We start from the raw sequence: 20,472 nt of genomic DNA on the forward strand, positions 1-20,472 counted from the left end.
AATGGCTCTAATGCATTTTTTCTGCACCTTAAAAATATCATAAATATTAACTGAGTTGCCCCATATAATGAGTCCGTAGCTGAGAACGGATTGTACGTATCCATAATAGGCAGTAATGGCTGCTTTTTGGGAAATAATTTGTCTCAGTCGTCTTAGGGCAAATACGAAACGATCTACCTTATCGCATACATAACTAATGTGAGATTTCCAATTTAAATAAATGTCCATTCTTATACCTAAGAAAGTGGTTGTATCTGCTTCCACAATCTTATCATTTTTAAAAATAATATTTAGTGGGGTTGAATTAGCTCTGTACGTTCTAAATTGTAGAATTTTAGTCTTGCTTACGTTAACCTTAAGACAATTATTTGACAACCATTTATGTATCTCAGTTAATGACATTTTAATTTTATCTTTTAAAGAGACCATATGTTCGGCCTCAATGATTATTGTCGTATCATCAGCAAACAATACGAACTTATCATTGGTAACATTGGGTAAATCATTGATATACAACAGGAATAGAAGCGGACCAAGAATGCTTCCTTGCGGGACGCCGTTTTTATTTAGTTTGTAAGAAGATGTGTAGGTCTTTGTTATGGGATGATTTTGGTTTCTAATGTTTCGATCAATATTAGTAATTTCCACACACTGCTTGCGATTTTCGAGATAGCTTTCGAACCACTCGTACGCTTTTCCCCTTATGCCGTATCTGTCCATCTTATGCAAAAGTATCTTGTGGTTTACTAAGTCAAAAGCTTTTGACATATCAAGAAAAATAGTGGCTATAGGCTTTTTCTTATTAATAGCTTCGGTGATGTGTGTAATGAGATGAAAGCACGCTAAAGAGGTAGAGCTATTTTTTTTAAATCCAAATTGTTCGGGCTTAAGAATTTTGTGTTTTGTGACGAAGTTATCCAACCTTTTATACATAATTTTTTCAAATACTTTGCTAATAATAGGTATGAGCGTAATTGGTCTGTAATTGTTCAAATCTTTAGGGTCCCCTTTTTTATGTAAGGGCTTAACTACAGATATTTTTAAAGCTTGTGGAAACGTGCCTTCCGCCAAAGACAAATTAATTAAATGACTTAGTGGTTTACAGATAATAGTTCCACAGGTTTTAAGTATTTTGGTACTAATTGCATCGTATCCTACCGCATTGCTATTTTTTAGATTATTTATTATGGTTAGAACCTCCTTAGGGTCAGTAGGTGAAAGAAACATACTATACGTGTTATTAAAGGTGCCTGTCAAGGTTTTGAAATCGGTGTTGGCATTGTTATTACTAATGCCTATAAAATAATTATTAAAAGTATCACAGATTTCCTCAGGTTTGGAAATTGTCTTATTGTTGTAAACTATGTTGTCGATAGTATCTAGCCCAGCTGGTTCTACAACATTATTTTTAATTGTGTCCCAAGCAGCTTTACATTTGTTCTTGCTATTTTGAATGTACCTATTATTGTTTATTTGTTGAGAGGTTGATATACATTTTTTTAAAAGATTGGAGTATTTCAAGTACTTAATTTTGTTTAGCTTTTTGTTTTCTCCAAATTTTTTATATTTTAAATATAGCTGCCTTTTCACAACACATGATTTCTTCAATCCTTTACTTAGCCATCTAGTTTTGCATGAACTTGCTTTTATTTTTACTAGATTTAAAGGAAAACATAGGTTGTAAAAAAGTAACACAGTGTCATGAAATGATCTAAAGGCTTCATTAAGAGACTGCATTTCATAAATATCAGTAAAAGTGAGAGCTTCTAAACATTCTTTAAACTTACGAATATTATCTTTGCCAAAATCTCTCTTGTAGTCGAACCAATAGTTTGAAGTACTCTGTATTCTAGTTTTAAACGATAATATTTGTGCTGTTTCGTGATCTGACAGTCCAAGTTTAGGTAGATTCGAATTTGCGTTTTTAATATTGCTGGCTATCTGATCAATGCACGCGGTTTTCCTTGTTGGTGAAGTAATATGTATTTCTAGGTTGTAATTTCTTAATAAACTTAATAACTGTTTAACTCGTCTACTTTGTTTTAGAAAATCTACGTTCCAGTCTCCGCAAATTACTATCTTTTTATTTTTGTATTTAGTAATTAAAATGAGGCCGAATGAAAAAGTTTCATCCAAATACACATGAGGTTATGTGAGGGAGGGAGGGGTAGCCAAAAACCTCACCAAATATCACCGAGGTGAAGGGGGAGTCAAAAAGTAGCCGAAAATACCTCACGTGATTTGTGCACAAGCCTTAAATTACATCACACGTATTTCATGATTTTTTTACCCCTCCCCCTCCTTGTCCGCCCGGTCACGTTTGGCAACCGTTTCCCCCCTAGTGTGACGTCACATACGTATTTGTCAATTTTATTTTCAATCTAACCAGCAATTCGAATTAAGTATATTTTATTTTAATACAAAAACATTTTTAATAAAATATTAGATTTTTATACTAACAACAAAAATCTGTAAGTAACAAAAACGATTTATTATTGCAACCCATTATTTAACTGTACAGCAAATATAAAAAACGGAACGACGTTCGGTTACAGGTTAAGTTCAAGTGACGTCACAGTTTGTGACTTGCCCTCCCCCTTGTCACAACATGTACATCTTCTTGACCCCCTCCCTCTCCCTAGAAGAATATAAAATTCATACAAAAAATGTAAGTAAATCGAAAACTTTATAGACGCTACCAATTATTTACTAAAATAAGTAATAATATATCGATATCGTGACGATGTTGACAGGAAGTAAGTTATACGTGTTATTTTCGATCTCGTTAAATATTTGCGCGCAGGTGATTGTCCCGCTCGTTTGTTTATCTGGCTGCTTCCCACGGCTTATCTGCTGAACTTAGGGTTATTGAACATTTGTCACTACATTCAAGTTTATTGTATGATCTATTCCGATGATTAAATCCGGCGAATTATACAATTTCTTAAATAAGCACTTAAATATACATCATTTACCATTTTATGAATGTAAAATAATTATAACAGACTGGCTTAAATGTAAGAGTTATTATGATACAGAAAACTTAATTCAAAATATTTTAGGACTTTAAACACACACACGCGCGCACACACACACACACACACACACACACACACACACACACACACACACACACACACACACACACACACACACACACACACACACACACACACACACACACACACACACACATGGTCTTGCAAGTCCATCTTCTCATTAGGTTAAATTAATCTATAAGCAATTACTTTTGTTAGTGACTGATATGTTAATATTTAATTTTTAAAGAATTTTGTTCTATTGCTAATTAAGGAAGAGCGGTGCCTCTTAACACAGGTATTTGTTACTTAAAAAGAGGCGCCAACACTTACAACTGTATAAGTAATTCTTAAACAGAATAAACAATTTTTCATTTTCATTTTCATCTTATAGCATGGCCTGATAAGTGTAAGTTGTGGGGGAGTTACCGTTGACAAGCATTAGTCAGAATTTCGTATATTTATTTTAATTACAGAACGGCAGTAAAATGTGTATCAGTATCTGGGTAAGAGGTATAATAGCTTACTTAGAAAACGCGGCACAACATAAATGTTAATGTTTTGTTCTAATTATACTATATTTTTATTAAAACAACTTTCTTTGTAAATTTGCAAGGTGGTAAGTCAATCTTTGAATTTTTTATCATTTTAACAGAGACCAGGGGAGAGTCCAGTACTTTTCCTATGTAATTATAGAAAGCAGAATCTCTCTCCTAATATCTTCAAATAAAAGGTAAAAAAGAAAATTTTACCGACTGTCTTACAGGTTCTAGCAAATTAAAATGTAATGATTCATTTAAACAATAATTCAAGGCGGAGGTATGCCTCTGGTGAATATTTTGGACAATTATGCGTCAGGGGAGAGTTTTTGATGTGAAAACAGATATAATCATGAAAGTGTTTATTGTTAATTAATATTTAAATAATTACCATAATCTGTGCACAAATTATAGTAAATATACAAATTATTTCAATAAATAATTTTGAAATAAAACTGACCAGGGGAGACACCAGGTTTAGTGTAATTACAGATGTCATGATCAAAATGACTCGCAATCTGAGCAAAAAGATGATCATAGCAGGGTTGGTTGTTCGATTATAATGAAATGCAATTAGGATTAAAATTGCAATAAAAAAATCATAAACAATATTTTTACAATTACAAAATTGCCAGGGTAGGAGACAGAATATGGGAGACAAAATTTGTCATGTACATTTTTCATGTAAAAGAAAAATTTAAAGGGCTTTATTAATAACATTGAAATCAACATTTACATGAATTTATGAAGTATACTAAATTTTACAGATCCAAGGGATTTAGACTGGAAAGGGACATGCCCGGGGAGACATTTTGCGTGTTTAAAGTGCGATTGTGAGAAAAGTAAGTTAATTAATGAATTTAAATTAGCTGTTTTATGGACAATATATTAAAGAAAGGAAATACAATATATTAAGAGATACTGACGTCATTTATTTATTTATTTTTTCTAAAAGAAAAGTATGGCTTTGTATCAAGGACATCGTTAATACCTCTTAACTTAGAATCACCTATCTATTACATAAGACCGTACCAAAACGGTTCCGGAATATTTCGTCTTTAAATAGAATTGGTGCAAAATCGATGCAGGCCTTGGTACTCGTACCATGCATCAAACTTTCATGGCTTCATCATGATTCACCCTGCCACGGCTCGGAACCGGTATTGAAAAAACCTGTTAATATCGTTCCAAAACCGTTACGTATATTATTTCTTTCACTAAAAAACCGGTTAATTGATTGAACGCGAAATAAAAAAATCATTATCTCTTTACCGGTTAGAGGGAAAAACATTTTATGGTTCGCGGGGAACGATATAATAACGGTTACTCGCAGTTAAACTCGTCTTCATATGTGAAAGAGATAGCAATACTTACTCATTCTATCTTGCTGCAAGATTTTCAATTTAACCGGTTAGTTTCGTTCCATAAAAACCAATGACGAACGAATTTGTCACAAACGCATCTTCATAAAACAGTTCTTCAACCGGTAACCTCAAAGAGAAATCCTTTTCGTTCCCGGGTTAATATACGAAAACTGCACCCACCAAACTTGTCTTGTGTTATGTTTCGTTTCCGGCCGAAGCCGGATTTTGTGCCGAAACCGAAGTTCCTAATTTGTATGCCGAAACCAGCCGAAACCGCACCTTCGGGCGAAACATGATTTTAATGCCGAGACCAAAACTTCGGTCGGACCTAGACTTACTGTGGATAGGAACTCGAATCTTTTGAGGCTGAATTTGAAGAAATATACTCGTTTTTACGAAACTAAGCGCTTAAAAAGCTTTCGAGTCTCGTAGTCCCAAGGCCAATTCTTTATTGAGTATTTTTAAGAGCAACTTTAAAAGACTCGAGCCTCCGAATAAAGACTCCGTCAACAATTTTATTGGTTTTAAAAAACAAAACATTAAATAAATTATGCGTTATTATATGATTTGTGTACCTAATCCGTGAATATTACTTAAAAACAATGCATTTCGAAATTTAGCAAACAAAAAAATTTAGAGTTCTCTGAAAAGGACTCAAGTCTCTACAAAAGACTAGGGTCTCTAATAAGTTGAAAAGAACTCGAGTTTAGACTTGAATTATGTGAGTCTGAAAAACAGTCTAGTTTCAAAGCAGAGGACTCGAAGGACTCGTGTCTTAACCATCACTACCTAGACTAGTTTAATGTGTACTACTAATATTGCTCCAATCTAACAAACGTTAAATGTATAACTACAATACGGGTGATTCATATACAAAACACTAACGCCGTAAGCTATCAGCTAACGTCGTTATTGTTTTGTTATCGCACTGATAACAATAAGTCCATGCAAAGGCGTTATCTTTAACGTGTTAAAATGTGGCTTATTGTTGCAGGCTTTGTGAACGTTTCTCAGCAGATGTTATATTAATACCTTTATTGTAAAATGGCCACGCTTTGTGGCATCTTTTACCAGATGGTATATAATGACTTTCAATCCATGTACGGCATATGGACCCAATTATTAGCAGAACAGATGTTTAGGTTCGATAATCCTAGGTTCGACTATTTATTTATTATAAAATACCGGTAAATACCGGTTTATTGTAACCTAAAAAAACCAGTTTAATCGACAAGCGACGAAACGGCCGGCCTGTTGGTGTGCCACGTAAACATAGATACCGACATAGGAAGAAACCGGGTTTTATTGTTCTAAACCGGTTAATTTGACAAGGACTGTTCTCATAAAAACCGGTTTTAAAATAACGGTTTAGAAATTTAACCGATTTTTGAGCCTTGTCACGGACTTCACGATGACGCGCCGCGCACCATAGGCTTGACGCTTAAAGGGTTATGGGTATATAAGGACCGTGTGGGTTAAATTGGAGGATCTGCCACCTTCGAAATCTAAAACTAGACACTGACACCTCATGCCAAAAGTAGGTGCCTTCCTTCTCGCGTACACGTTCGAGGGTTCGCCATCTTGTGACCTAAAACTGATATTTAACTAGCTCACGCACGCCTCCTACTGCCCAAACGTTTTTTTGCTATTAATTACTCCTTGATAAATTATTTGCAGAAAAAAATGTGGTTTGAAATTGTGACCCATTTCTAAACAAATCTAAGTATAGTATTATGAAAATACTATTGTTTGTTTCTGTGTCGTGCTTTACTTAGATAAGATAGTAACTAATCTTAACGGCGCTGAATGTTATTGAGAACGTCTCTGTGTTAACGAACACGTGATAAACGGCATTCTGCGCACTTGTTTGACTTTCTATTCTGACTAGGTGCTAGTGTTGGTACGAACTCGAGTCTCTTGAGTCTGAATTGAAGGACTCGTATAATTTTTATGAGGCTCAGCGATTTAAAAACTTCCGATGCTTTGATGTCCCTAGTCGAGACCGTAAGAAGAAGTCGAGACCGTCGAAGACAGACAAAAGTTTTATAGGTTTCACTGTAACGAAAATGGGCGTTGTTGTATGATTGCACAAGTTTGACTTTCTATTCTGACTATGTATTTAAGTATTTATAAATAGTGCTAGTGTTGGTACGAACTCGAGTCTCTTGAGTCTGAATTGAAGGACTCGTATCATGTTTACGAGGCTCAGCGATTTAAAAACTTCCGATGCTTTGAAGTCCCTAGTCGAGACCGTTAGAAGAAGTCGAGACCGTCAAAAGAAGTTAAGACGAGTCGAGAGAGTCTAGAAAAAGTTTTATAGGTTTTACCTAAAGTACAGTAACGAAAATGGGCGTTGTTGTATGATTTGCGTATCTTACACATCAATATTTGACAACCGGTTTGGCCTGGTGGGTAGTGACCCTGCCTACGAAGCTGATGGTCCCGGGTTCAAATCCTGGTAAGAGCATTTATTCGTGTTATGAGCATGGATATTTGTTCTTGAGTCATGGGTGTTTTCTATGTATTTAAGTATTTATAAATATTTATATATTATATATATCGTTGTCTAAGTACCCTCAACACAAGCTTTATTGTGCTTACTGTGGGACTTGATGTCAATTTGTGTAATAATGTCCTATAATATTTATTTATTTATTATTTATAATATTACATGAACATAATTGCATTTTTTTTTTAATAAATTGAGTTATATAAAAGCACTCGAGTCTCCTCAAAAGACTCGGGTGCCTAAAAGGTAAAAAAGGATTCGAGCTTCGACATAATTTATAAGTCTCTAAAACGGAGTCGAGTCTTATACCGGAACGGAGGACTCAAAGGACTCAAGTCTTAACCAACACTAGTAGTTCTAAAAATAAATATTATTGTATGCTTTGAGATACTGATGCATTATCATGGACCCGGGTATGTCCTTAAACTACGTCCAAAAGAGAGGTATGGGCAATGTCAATGTCATCTCGCCTTATGTGGTAGGGCACAGCACAGCAGATGTCATTCCAGATCTAGAGCAGAGCCCAACTGGGGAAGTACCTCCACCTTACAGAAAACCGCAGCCAAATAACACTTGACCCTACTCATAGTGTTGTGTTCCTGCCGGTGAGTAAGGTTGCCAGAGCTCAATGAGGGGGGGGGGGGGCAGGTTTAGGGTCTGCAATGCGCATGTCTGGAGTTGCAGGCGTACATAGGCTACGGATACTGCTTACCATCAGGCGGGCCGTATGCTTGTTTGTCACCGACGTAGTATTAAAACAAAAAAACAAAAAAATATACTAGCATTATGGACATTGCAGTAGTAAATCATAATAATATATCAGTCTTACCACAAACTCGGGCTGCAGTCGTTAAAACAATACACGATCGCCGTAACGAACTGAAATCTAACGAATGAGTCAACACAACGCATAACTTCCATTATTTCATGTCGGACAACACTAGACGAACTAAATTCGACCATAACTTAAAAGCAACTGAGTCTATATTCAATTGCAAAGTAACAAAATGAATTATATCAAGATGTTTCCTGTTGCAATCGAAAATGTACCTTAAAAGTTAAGCATACAGTTGGATTCTCCTTTGTTTGAAGGTAATTGTGAAATGATAACAGCGGTCAATCTAAAATGAGTTCCAACTGCAAACAAATAGGGTCGGTTTCAGCTTGCGCGGCAGGATCTGCGTTTGCGCAGGTACCATGACGTCACGGTATATTTATAGACTCGTGAATTGAATTTTCGTTTAACGGCGTAGCGTCGTTACGATGATATATGTAAGTGGTTTTGTAGTGGTTTTTCCACGGTTTTAATGTTGAATTTCAGTGTTTTAGCCACTACAGGGTGGAAATATTCAATGGGCTATTGCTACTAAGCGGTCATCCATAAATTTCGTCATACAAATTGCATAATTTTTTTGTCCCCTCCCCCTCCTTCTTGTCACATTTGGCAACCCCCTCCCCCTTAAATTCGGATCAGGTTATAATTTTAATAAAAAATTATTTTGATTAAAGCAATATTAGTCATTGTATTACACAAAACCGATTAGGAATAAAATATACACGAATAAAAACGATTTGTCATTGCATAAACTACTATTTAAATACGGTACACTGAAAAAAAAAAAATCAAAACAATTTTCGGTTATAGGTGACTCCCTAACCCCCTTATCACAACACGTCACATTTTCTTCCCCTAAACATTAGCTCGGCCCGAAAAAAAATCCGTAATATTTGCCGAAACCCCCTCAGTTTCGGCTTGACGCCCTCCCTCCCTGATTCCCTTACGTAATTAATGGACGCCCCCTTATGTACTTAGTAACACCCTACGAGTACCTATGTAGGTAATAAGTAAGGTACAGAAATTCAGTCGAATTAAGCTTAGAATAAATTTAAAAGTGGCAAAATGACTGCCTTGGGTGAGACTTGAACTCACGGCCTCTGGAGTTCAAGTCACACACAAGGGAGTATTTTTTCCACTTTTAAATTTAAGGTAAGCTTAAGGGCATCGTTCGCAGACGTTTCTGCTTGTTAAAAAAAATCAGTCGATTTGTCAGTAAACAGCGTAGACGATGGCAGGTATGTGTGTTGTTTTCTTTCCGTCAATCATCGATTTATTCGGAATAACGTGTCGCTGTATGTTCGTTAGCCCGTTATCGTCGTTAGGGAAGGAAATGAGATCATACAAATTTCTATGGAATTCACCACAGGATGTATAATAACGGATATAACGGCCGCTACGTGCGATACTAGAAGGAAAACGTACCTATACTAAAATATGAGACTGTACCTAAACATCCATGGAATTAGGAAACAAATAATTTAGGTATCAAATTTTCCATCTTTCTCTGTATACCAGAATCATAAAGCGATTTGGATAAGAGATGCAAGCATAAGCCGAGGAAGTTATGAACGGCCTTGATGGCGCTCGTCGCGCCACACGTCACTTGCGTCCAATCCGCGGCCATATAGCTCGCTCGCCCTTAGGGTACCGGTGGTCAAAGGCGTCAGGCCTCAGATTACATACTCTATACCAGAATCTTAAAGCGATTCGGGTAATAGATGCAAGCACATAGGCCGCGGACTGGACGCCAGCGGTCATACATTTGGTCGAGCTCAATGTATGAAGTTATGAACGGCCTTGATGCCGCTCGCCGCGCCACGCGTCGCTTGCGTCCAAACCGTGGCCATATAGCTCGCCCTTAGGGTACCGGTGGTCAAAGGCGTCAAGTCTCAGATTACATACTCTATACCAGAATAACATAAGGTCGCGGACTAAGCGCAAGCGATCACACATTTGGTCGAGCGCAATGTATGAACGGCCTTGATGGCGCTCGCCGCGCCCCGCGCCGCTTGCGTCCACTGCCATACTGCCACACTGCCCACACTACAGCTCGCCCTTAGGGTACCGGCGGTCAAAGGCGTCAAGCCTAAAATTACATGGCTAGGACACTTTTTAGTAGTAAGTAGGTAGCAGAAATTATTTTATAATATGGAATTTACCACTGCTATAAGGTAACGATTTAACGGCCGTTACTGGCGTTGTATGGAAGTAAAAGTTTACCATAAAAAGCGCGTGCAAATTGTAATGAAATATGCTTCGTCACTACACATCGAAATTATTAAAAACGTAGTAAGGTCAACTTTTCTAAGGCAGTTGAAAGACGACGCATACAAAAATCCGTTCATCATGCCAACAATATTTCTCAAAGTATTCCTTTGAAGTACCCAAAGATCCCATCATATTCGCATATTTCAAAGAAAAGCTTTAAGAGATAATAAGACGAACCTTGACCGTAACATTCAACTCTTTCGAATACTAACACCATACAAAAATGCACTTTGTAACTATTATATAAGATACATTTTAGCTTGCCCGATTATTATTAATAGCAGCGGGACTACCGCGAACACCGAAGTTCGCAAATTGCGGGCATCTTTCTCTTTTACTCCTATGAAGCCGCCTTCATATTAATTACAGTGACAGAGAAAGATGCCCATGCAATTTGCGAATTTCGGTGTTCGCGGTAGGCCCTCTGAGATTATTCTTAGTTATTTGCAAATGAAATTAGACTTTAAAATGATAGCCTGAAGATTACTTTTCAATTAATTCAATTGGCATATTATCCATCTAGTTTCGTCAATTGATTTTGAAACGTAGTACTTGTATTGGATAAGATTCAATATTGATTGTGTTGTAGGTATAGGTTTCGAGAAACATCTAGATTAGAATCAAAGAGGCTTTTGATTGTTTATTTTTAGTACGTTATGATAACATTGATTTACAATATGTATGCTGTGGACTACAAAAATCTGATATGTACGAGTCGATTCTAAACAGTGATAAGTAGGTATTATATATTAATCACAGAGATTGTACATCTTTGTTATAATGTAGTAATTATTTACTGGCTGGCCTAGTGAGTAGTGACACTGCCTATTTTTTTTTTTTTTTTAATTTATTTATCCAAAAAAAGTTGGTACAATACATATTTACATAATATTTCGCCAAACATAACGTTTATCGGCGAATGTTGCACTCACTTACAGGTTTTGTGTACCCGATCTTATCTTATGAACTATTTATTTATCTAAGTATTTATGATTATGACTTATTCTAAGTATTATATGTATGTATGTAGGTGTGTATTGTTTTTCTTATCTGAAAAAACTAGTTGCCCAAGCTTGGGATCTTTTTATATATTTTATTTATTTATTTTTAAGTTGAGGCACGTTATGAAGCCGATAGTCCCGGGTTCAAATCCTGGTAAGGGCATTTGTTCGTGTGGTGAGCACGGATATTTGTTCTTTCTATGTATTTAAGTCAGGTAAGTTTTGCTTGTCACCTGACGATATAAGAGGTAATGTTTTGAAAAGATGTGTCCCGCCGAGTTTCCTGCCGGTCCCATATTGGGATACCATTTAGGAGGGGTTAAAATCTTCTCGAGTCAGTAGGGTTAGAGCCGGCGTAGCTTTATTTGACGTTGATAAGCTTATTGTATTGTATTCTAAATGCCTACTTGGAAAATCTTATCTTTATCATAAAATGTAAATAAAAAACTTTGCTGTTTGCGCCAAGAAATAAATGCGTAAATAATCTTACTATAAACTTGGAAATCGTGTTAATAAAAGAATAAACAAGTGTATCATAAAATTCGCAGACAACAAAAACAAGCAATGTGCGGAAATAGAGTTGGGGCACTTCGACCCATTTGATCAAACCGGAATAAGGATTACACCAATACACATAAAGTTTGAATGTGTATTGTAGACATGACTCTATGTCTATCTATATAGAGAGATATAATTCGTGATATAAAGAGTCCCGCTAATCCGGTGATAGATATTGGGACCGTGCGAAGTGCATGGTGGGGGTAAGTAAAGCGATCCCAGCGCATAAGGTGGTAAAAATTTGAACTAACTGCGGATAGCGTCTTTAACATTTCGTACAATTATATGGCTCGAAATGAAACTTTTATTTACGATTACTCCTGAAATATTCATTTAAATTGTATGGTGTAAGGGACCATTGTAAGCTGTATGAAATTCTTAATATAAATAACGTATTTATTTTGATAATTGTTAATAATGTATCCATGTAAATAGCTTTGCAAATGCCACGTATTACGTGATCTTTTTCTAGAAGTTAAGAATAAGTATAGTACTTAAGTTATCCTTAAAAGATAGACATTTAACATCGTGGACTTTTTTGTAGACCTATGAATGAGAAACAACACCACCATACATTGTGTTGTTATAGCTCAAACGGATTAGGCAGCGTTTTCGATTAAAGCTCCTAGCCAGCGTGATTTTTTCCGACAACATCGTTATATTTCAAACAATTTACACAAAACCTTAACAAGTTATATACCTAAACCTTCCTCAAGAATCACTCTATTGATAGATGAACGTCGTATGAAAATCCGTTCAGTAATTTTTAGTTTTGGAGTAGTTTTATAAGATATAGTGAATTGACGTTTTCCCCTAGACTTGCGGACATTGGGTTGCGTGACAGTCGTGCACGCTCCCAATAATCCTGCCGGTTTCGGGATGAAGAAAACGACTGACTATCAAAGTAACACAATTTTGAACTTTCGTGCTGGGCACTCATGCCTTCGAAATGAAATGTAAAGCAGAAAACTATACTTCATTGTTTTTTTTTTCTGCTGGTATTAATATATCCTTAGTTTCAACTTCAACAGTTACATAATAATAATAATGAGCATAGGAACATAAATGATTTGTTTATCGGTTAGTGATTTTTATAATTATAACATTAGTACATTGTGCAACGAAGGGGGGTAAGTGAAATTTTGGATACGAGGGTGATTATTTCCGAGAGCCGCAGGCTGGAGGCAATTAAAGACCCAAGTTTGCAATATTCTTACCCCCGGAGTTACACACAATGTAAACTAAATTTTTAACGTAATAATTCTTAAATATGGTGACAGATCAACATTCGTCCGCCATTTTGTAATTTTTTGACAGATTAGCATCGAGGGCACAGACCTATTCGGCATTCAGCCACGATTAATAATTATGTAAAAATATTTTAAACGGCTGTTAAATTCATCTAATTTTTTATTTTAAACATAAACGTCAGTATTTTAAAAGTAAAACTCATTTATGCCACTTGGTTTGTATGAAAAAGTGACATAATAAAAAAAAAAGCTAGAACTCCCTAGGGAGTTATAGCTTTTTTAACAATCCATAACTCTCGCGGGAACAAAATAGGCCTTTGTACTTCAGTACACCTGCATGAAATAAGAACTTTTTCAAGCAAGTGTGATGAAAAATTATTTTCTGGAACCCCTGTAATCCGCGAAAAGCCGGTTAATAGCCAGTCTGGCTTAAGTAAGTCCTAGTAGGTCATGATTTTACCAGTAACACCGTAGTTGTAAGTAAATCGAAGTCAATATATATATATTTTACATTGTTCAACCTATTAAGTTTAAAAGAGTTTAATAAATTGGAAAATCTATAACTACTACACACTTAACACACACACACTACACTTTCTATAAAAACTAGATGAACTCAGAACAAACTGAATAGACGCTTTTACCCTAATAGGGAACAAGATAAAAAAATAAAAAGACAAAAATAACTAAATCAATACTTACAAACAATGCCGGCACAACGAACCGTCAAAAATCACAGTTTAAATATATTTAAAAATTCAAATTCGGAACGGAACGAACGCGTGCGCAGACGCACGGCTGCGAGTTATCTAACGGATAACGACGCGTTACAGCGTAACGAGCGTTACTCACAGAGTAGAATATGGCGTAGAGGATAACTGTAGGCTATAGGCGTGGTCGCGCTTATATGCCTACAGTTATCAATAGGTAGATTATGGGGCAAAGAGCACTGATAATTGGGAGTAAAATTAACATGTTATCTCTGGGCTTTTATCTGGGGATTTCCTAGATTGGCAGATGTATTCGTTTTCAGGACACAGTGTATTAGGCATGGTTCCAGGAATTTGAAAGAACTGAATAAGCAGAATTAAATTGCGGACAAAACACGTTTTAAGCAAAATAAGTTACCGTAAAATGTGCGTTGTGCGTACTTTGCTCCCCCCCACTGGGTAATTGTGCTTCAAATATAACATAACCTCAATTAAGTGTTACAGTCAGCGTCAAATACTTTGTAGCAGTCAAAGTGGCCAAATAGTTCGGTACACCATACTAAATATATGGGTGTACCGAACTATTTGGCTACTTTGGTTGCTACAAAGTATTTGACGCTGACTGTACAACATTATAGTAGTGATAGTCTACTTTCAATCGGCATATACAAATATCAACATACCTACCACAATATAATAATTATATCTGATTTTGCTACAAAGTATGCAAATTGTACGGTACCTATATTCGACCGGAGTTTTATATTTTGACTATTGAATTACGGAGCAGATTAACATCCAAATTGACCTTCAAATTTGGTATAATTGACTCAAATAAGACACATGCTGCGTAGACATGCGTTAAAATGTGCAAGAGCCCACTTCAAGTAGTCGACTTTTAGTGGTAAAAGATAAGGCAGTCGTTCTGTCAAAAATTAAGCTACTCCGTCAAAATTATAACATACTTGTCCGTACTTGTCCCTACATGTTTTGGCGCGAGCGAGACGCACGAGCGGCTGACATGACATGACATTTATGAGGCATGACAAAGATATCCGAGAATAATAGAATACAACAATTCTTTATTCTTTGTTGATAGTAAGGAAAACGAATTGAGAATAACTTATGCATTGTTTAATGGCATGCACGTGAATTGTGATGATATTGCAAAAGGCATGTTGCAGTCGATGCAATGCGAATTAATACGAGGCCATTTGATACGGTACTGATAAGACTTGGTTTAATGATACTTATTATTAAGGGCTTAAGGCATTTTGTCTGTCTATTCGAATAAATACACTTAAAAGCGAAAAACGGATCAATGTGTGTGTGTGTGTGTGTGTTTACTTTAACATAGGTAACTTAATTGATAAAATATGTTAAAGTAGGCGTAATCCCTATGTAATACGTAGGCACATATTTAACATTATATATAAACATATTTTTATTCATATGTAAATGACGTAAAAACGTGTTATTTCCTGTATCGTCGTATTTTGATTCGTGATATTTGCTTTTACTGCACAAATATCGATAAAAACGCGTCTGTCCGTCTGTCCTTCAACTTGAAATCTCGCAGTTCGACGAACTCTACTTTTGCAGACGCACAACAAAAAATGCACGTGTAATATTAGCTGATATCGCGGTTTTGTTTGATTACTCTATTATAACATTTATGACATTAAAAACATATTTAAAACTGGGGCTACCGCGAATATGTTTTGTAACCTATATTTCCGACGCAAAACTATCTGTACTCCTGTATCTCAACTCAATTTGTTTGTTGAGACGTTGAGATTTGATTGTTACTGGGCGACCTCTTTTCCATACAAATGTAGTCCCCATTTTCATCTCAGGATATTGACGTCGACACATATCTAAGGACGGGCCTTACGGGCACTATAAAGGGTGCTAGTCTAGCGGTGTCACTCACGACAACTCATCAACCAATCGCGTTGTGGCGTTAGACTGCCCCACCCCCCCCCCCCCCCCCCCCCCCCCCCCTGTTCGCAGATTTATTTTCAAACCATCATCTTTTTTTTTAAAAACACTCGAGCCGGGCCACGGGCTGTTACTATATTATAAAGTGTTGACGAAATACATAATGTATCATAATTCACGATCATATATCGGCAGAACATGATATTCAATGGTTCCGTGAACCCTATGTTATGGACATATGATGCGCTTAGTATATGCGTTATATAATACATTATTATAGGTGCAAATGATGCAGGCTAGGCGAAAATGAACCTTATGCCCTTGTGGAAAATGCTGACGTGCCGTTTTTTTTTCGTGAGAATCTCTTTAAACATATGCCGTGTTCCTGTGATTTTTATGGTTATTTATTTTCAGAATCACGTGCTCTTTGTATGTCAAAAGAGAAAAAAAGGCCCCAAAGTTCCATACATTTTTCGAAGATCCTTTATGTTACTGCCTACCGTCATACGAAGTGTACGGAATTATGGTAACACGATAGGAAAAGCTTTGGATTTTTTTTCTATTAGGATCGAAAGAGCTCGCTATTCTGAGTAGAAATATTATTAAAAACTTCACATTTAGGAAAAGTGGCATTTTTTAGGGTTCCGTACCTCGAAAGGAAAAAACGGAACTCTTATAGGATCACTTTGTTGTCCGTCCGTCCGTCTGTCAAGACCCTTTTTCTCAGAAGCGCGTGGAGGTATCAGCTGGAATTTATATCAAATACTCAGGTCTACTGTGTCTTGGAGCTGTGAAAAAATCAAACGGGAACGTGAACTCAGAATCTTGAAATTTGGTACGAAGCAACGTCTTATAGCACAGACAAAGGAAAAATTGCGAAAACCGTAAATTTTTAGTTACATCATATAACTAACTAACTGCTTTGGCTCAGCGATCCAAAAAGAATCTTGGCCTCCGAAACGAGAGAACGCCAAACACAAACATCATATAATAAAAATATTTTTAATAATTGATATGACTCGATTGTCGTGATGGGTGAACTTTTACTTATATACCTACATGTTTGTACGGAACCCTCGGTGCGCGAGTACGACTCGCACTTGGCCGGTTTTTTGAGAAATGCTCACTCATCTGAATGCTCAGTAAATCGTTTTGTAGCCTAAGGGCCGGTTTCACAATGTCCAAGTAAAGTAAGTATTAGATAGCTAATTAACAGAGCCCGCGCGTACATTTCATGCCGTTAACGGAAAAATGACGTCACGCTACATAGAGTATGATTACAATTAGTATTTTCGTAATAATTAATCATTTGTCAACCTCTTTAGGTAACTGATATATATACTTGACAATCAGTATAGAAACGTCTATCTGACTTTCATTTTATTGTCACACAAATAAATAATAGATTATTAATTTATGAAATAATACATATTTTTGGTTTTTAACAGCGTAACAAGCTTTAATTCACGTAACAAGTATTTATTATGATACCCATCAATAAGTAAGTTATCTAAATTTGTAGTAATTCCCTGTATGTTAAATTACGTCATTTTTGCGTCAACAGCATGAAAAGTACGGGCCCTGCTAATTAATAAATAAATTATCTACCAGATAAAACTTCATGCAAAACTTATCACTATTTCTACCAGTTAAGCTTATTTGAAGTTTGTGAAACGCCAACGATGACTTTATTCGTCAGATAAATGGCAAGTAACTTATTCAGGACTTTACTTTGACATTGTGAAACAGGGCCTTAATATACTTTACAGTACATATGGTGCTACTTTACCGCACTAGTGCGAAAATTAGCATATTACGTTACTGTGTCGAACATTTAAAGGGCCATATGTACTGTAAAACGTTGTACGATACATGTGCGAATAGGTAATTCGCAACTCGTGTCGACTTATAACACTCCCTTCGGTCGTGTTTTAATTTATCGCCACTCGTTTCGAATTTCCTATTTTTCGCACTTGTATCGTAATGTACTATTTCCTAGCTTCACAAAAGTAACGGGTCACGTTTGCCAATATTGCCATATTATAAGGCGCCTAATCGAATTACTTGAGAAAATAAAAATAAAACGTAGAATTTTGTCCTTAACGACAAACTCATGTTTTCCTAAACTAGGAATCGTTCCCGGTTTTGTATGTAATATAATGCACACTGCATATACGATCCTCGGCCAAATGGTCTTATTATGTGATTAGTTTAAACAGTAGCGAATCAAAACAAAATTAACAGGCCATTAAGGAAATGATACTCTGATTAACATCATGGGATGTCATTCTTTCTTATACACCAGTGCAAGCTGACCTATCGATCAGTAACAACATAGTATACAGGATGTATTTTTGATGTAACCGCAAACTTAAACTAAACGTAGGTTTTAGTGCTATAAAACAAATCTGACAGTTTTATTTTATTTAGTCTTAACGACCAGAGCATAGTTAATTTTTGTATTTTTTACGAGCGGCAATGCTCATGTATTCGTACATCATGGTCACTTGTGACGGTTGTGACGTCGCGTCATTAAATGTGACTTTTTGAGTTAAAACAAAGTACTCATGCTTGCTGAATTTAAAGGAACAATAAGTCATAATTTTTTTATAAAACCTGTAAAAGCGTGTTCATTAAATCCTAAACTAACTGCCCTTTGATTATGCGTTCGTATCAAAAATACACGCTATATTATTATTATTTTTGGATTTTATGGCCTGGTTACGAGACCTTTAAGCCATATTAAATATGTCATTAGATACCAGTGTTGCCAGATGTTCACAAGTCACATTCTTTGTGACTTTTGTCCCTTGTCTGTGTCAAGTGCGAGAATAAGCGTAACATGATTTGGCCGGTTTTCTTTTTTTTATAATGCGCGGGGAAATAAGTGGCTTTGGCTATAAAATGTGACTTTTTAAACGAAACGTCACTTAAGACTTAAGAGCTCTGGTAACACTGTATTGTACAGAAAGCTGCAAAATTGCATAGGCAATTATATTCGTTAGGACACAACATATGATCCTTTTTTTGTAGGTAACCTATTTTCAACTAGAACCATTTCCATTGAGGGTCAAGGAGGGTTGATATCACAGCCTTGACTATTTTGCCAAGTTAAGGGTTAATGTTATATTGGTTTAAAGCGAAACCTACTTAGGTTGATTGGAAAACACTCTGAATTATCATAATTTAGTATAATGGCAGTAATGTCGTTATTGTGTCCCTAGTGCATAATTGGGGTATTGAACATGCAGTTAATGTTGCATTTTGTGTGTGTAATGTAAATGTTAATTGTATGGGAAATGCATTTAGTACCGACAGAGTAGTTATTTTTACAATGGTAGTAAAGAAAATATTAAAATATTGCAGTGTGTTTCTTTTTGTTGTCGATTATTGCAAATAACTTTTGTTCGATTTTTTTTTTGTCTTTTGTTCTAATTAAAAAAATATTAACGTCAGAGCATTCCTGAGAAGTAACCCTACGTGGGATTTCAGGGTTTGTCCAATGGCTAAGGTTACCCTGTATAACAACAATCGATAGAAATTATACAATATAGGAAATTGCCTTTTACGATATTTTTGTAATAACACCCTTAACCTTTCATATGTCTGTGGTGGTCAAAAAGTATATTACATACCAGAGGTTTATTATATATATATATATTTTAGAGAAGACGAGAAAGTTTTATTAAGCTTAGACATTTTTCAGTTAAGATCGGGATCAGGTGTAAGGGCGAAATTCACTACGTTGTTCTTTTACGTTTTATGTATTTGAACTTCACATGCCATGTTCTTTTTATCATCGATAACATTAATTAAAAAACTCACCCAAGGAAACATCGAGAAGATGCAAGAACCACGAAGGATGAAACCCACCCCAGGACTGAAGCTGTAGCGCCCAACCGCCATTTTATATTAAAAACAACTAAAACATTTAAACACGGAACACGGAAGGATCTGTTTTTCTTCCAATTTCAAACTTCTTACTCATATCAGTCGGAAGCCGTACCTGAAATGTGAAGCTTAATTAATGGTAAATAGAGTTCTTTTTGTGATGTACTAATTTCAACAGATCTGACGTTTAGAAGACGGAAAGCTGCGTTTTTATCCTAGTTTCAAATTGACTTCTTACTCATATCATTATATTAATTTACTTTGAATATGAACTTTATCCAGTAACTAATAGAGTTGCTTTTGCAATGTTTTGATTGACTTTATTACGACGTTTAAAAATGAAACGGTAAACTAACGCTTCATTGGACAGATTGTTTCGCGCCCTTTTGTTTAGTTGTAAACAAACTTAATTTTATTGCTAAAAAAGAGGATGGTTTCAAACAATTGCACTTAGTTTGTATTTTTTCGCTTGCAAAGTTAATTTTGTTGTGACATTTTGTGACAAAGGTACGTTTGCCGTTAATTATGTGGCTTTCGTCTAAGAAGCTGGTATACACAGAGATTT

General features: G+C 35.8%; 1 protein-coding gene across 2 annotated transcripts in view; it reads right to left on the bottom strand.

Annotated features, from left to right (window-relative positions):
- The window catches only part of LOC133532199 (zinc transporter foi), a 63,834-nt gene that overhangs the window by 28,173 nt on the left and 15,189 nt on the right, over positions 1-20,472 (bottom strand). Inside the window, exon 1 of one of the 2 annotated variants that reach the window (XM_061870753.1) lies at positions 8,280-8,385. The exons of the other annotated variant lie outside the window; for it this stretch is intronic. The gene's annotated coding sequence lies outside the window, so the exon portion shown is untranslated. Of the gene's footprint in view, positions 1-8,279; positions 8,386-20,472 lie in introns of those variants that run through there. 2 annotated transcript variants of the gene reach the window in all.

Source organism: Cydia pomonella, chromosome 26 (assembly GCF_033807575.1).
Source record: "Cydia pomonella isolate Wapato2018A chromosome 26, ilCydPomo1, whole genome shotgun sequence".
NCBI classification, from domain to species: domain Eukaryota; kingdom Metazoa; phylum Arthropoda; class Insecta; order Lepidoptera; family Tortricidae; genus Cydia; species Cydia pomonella.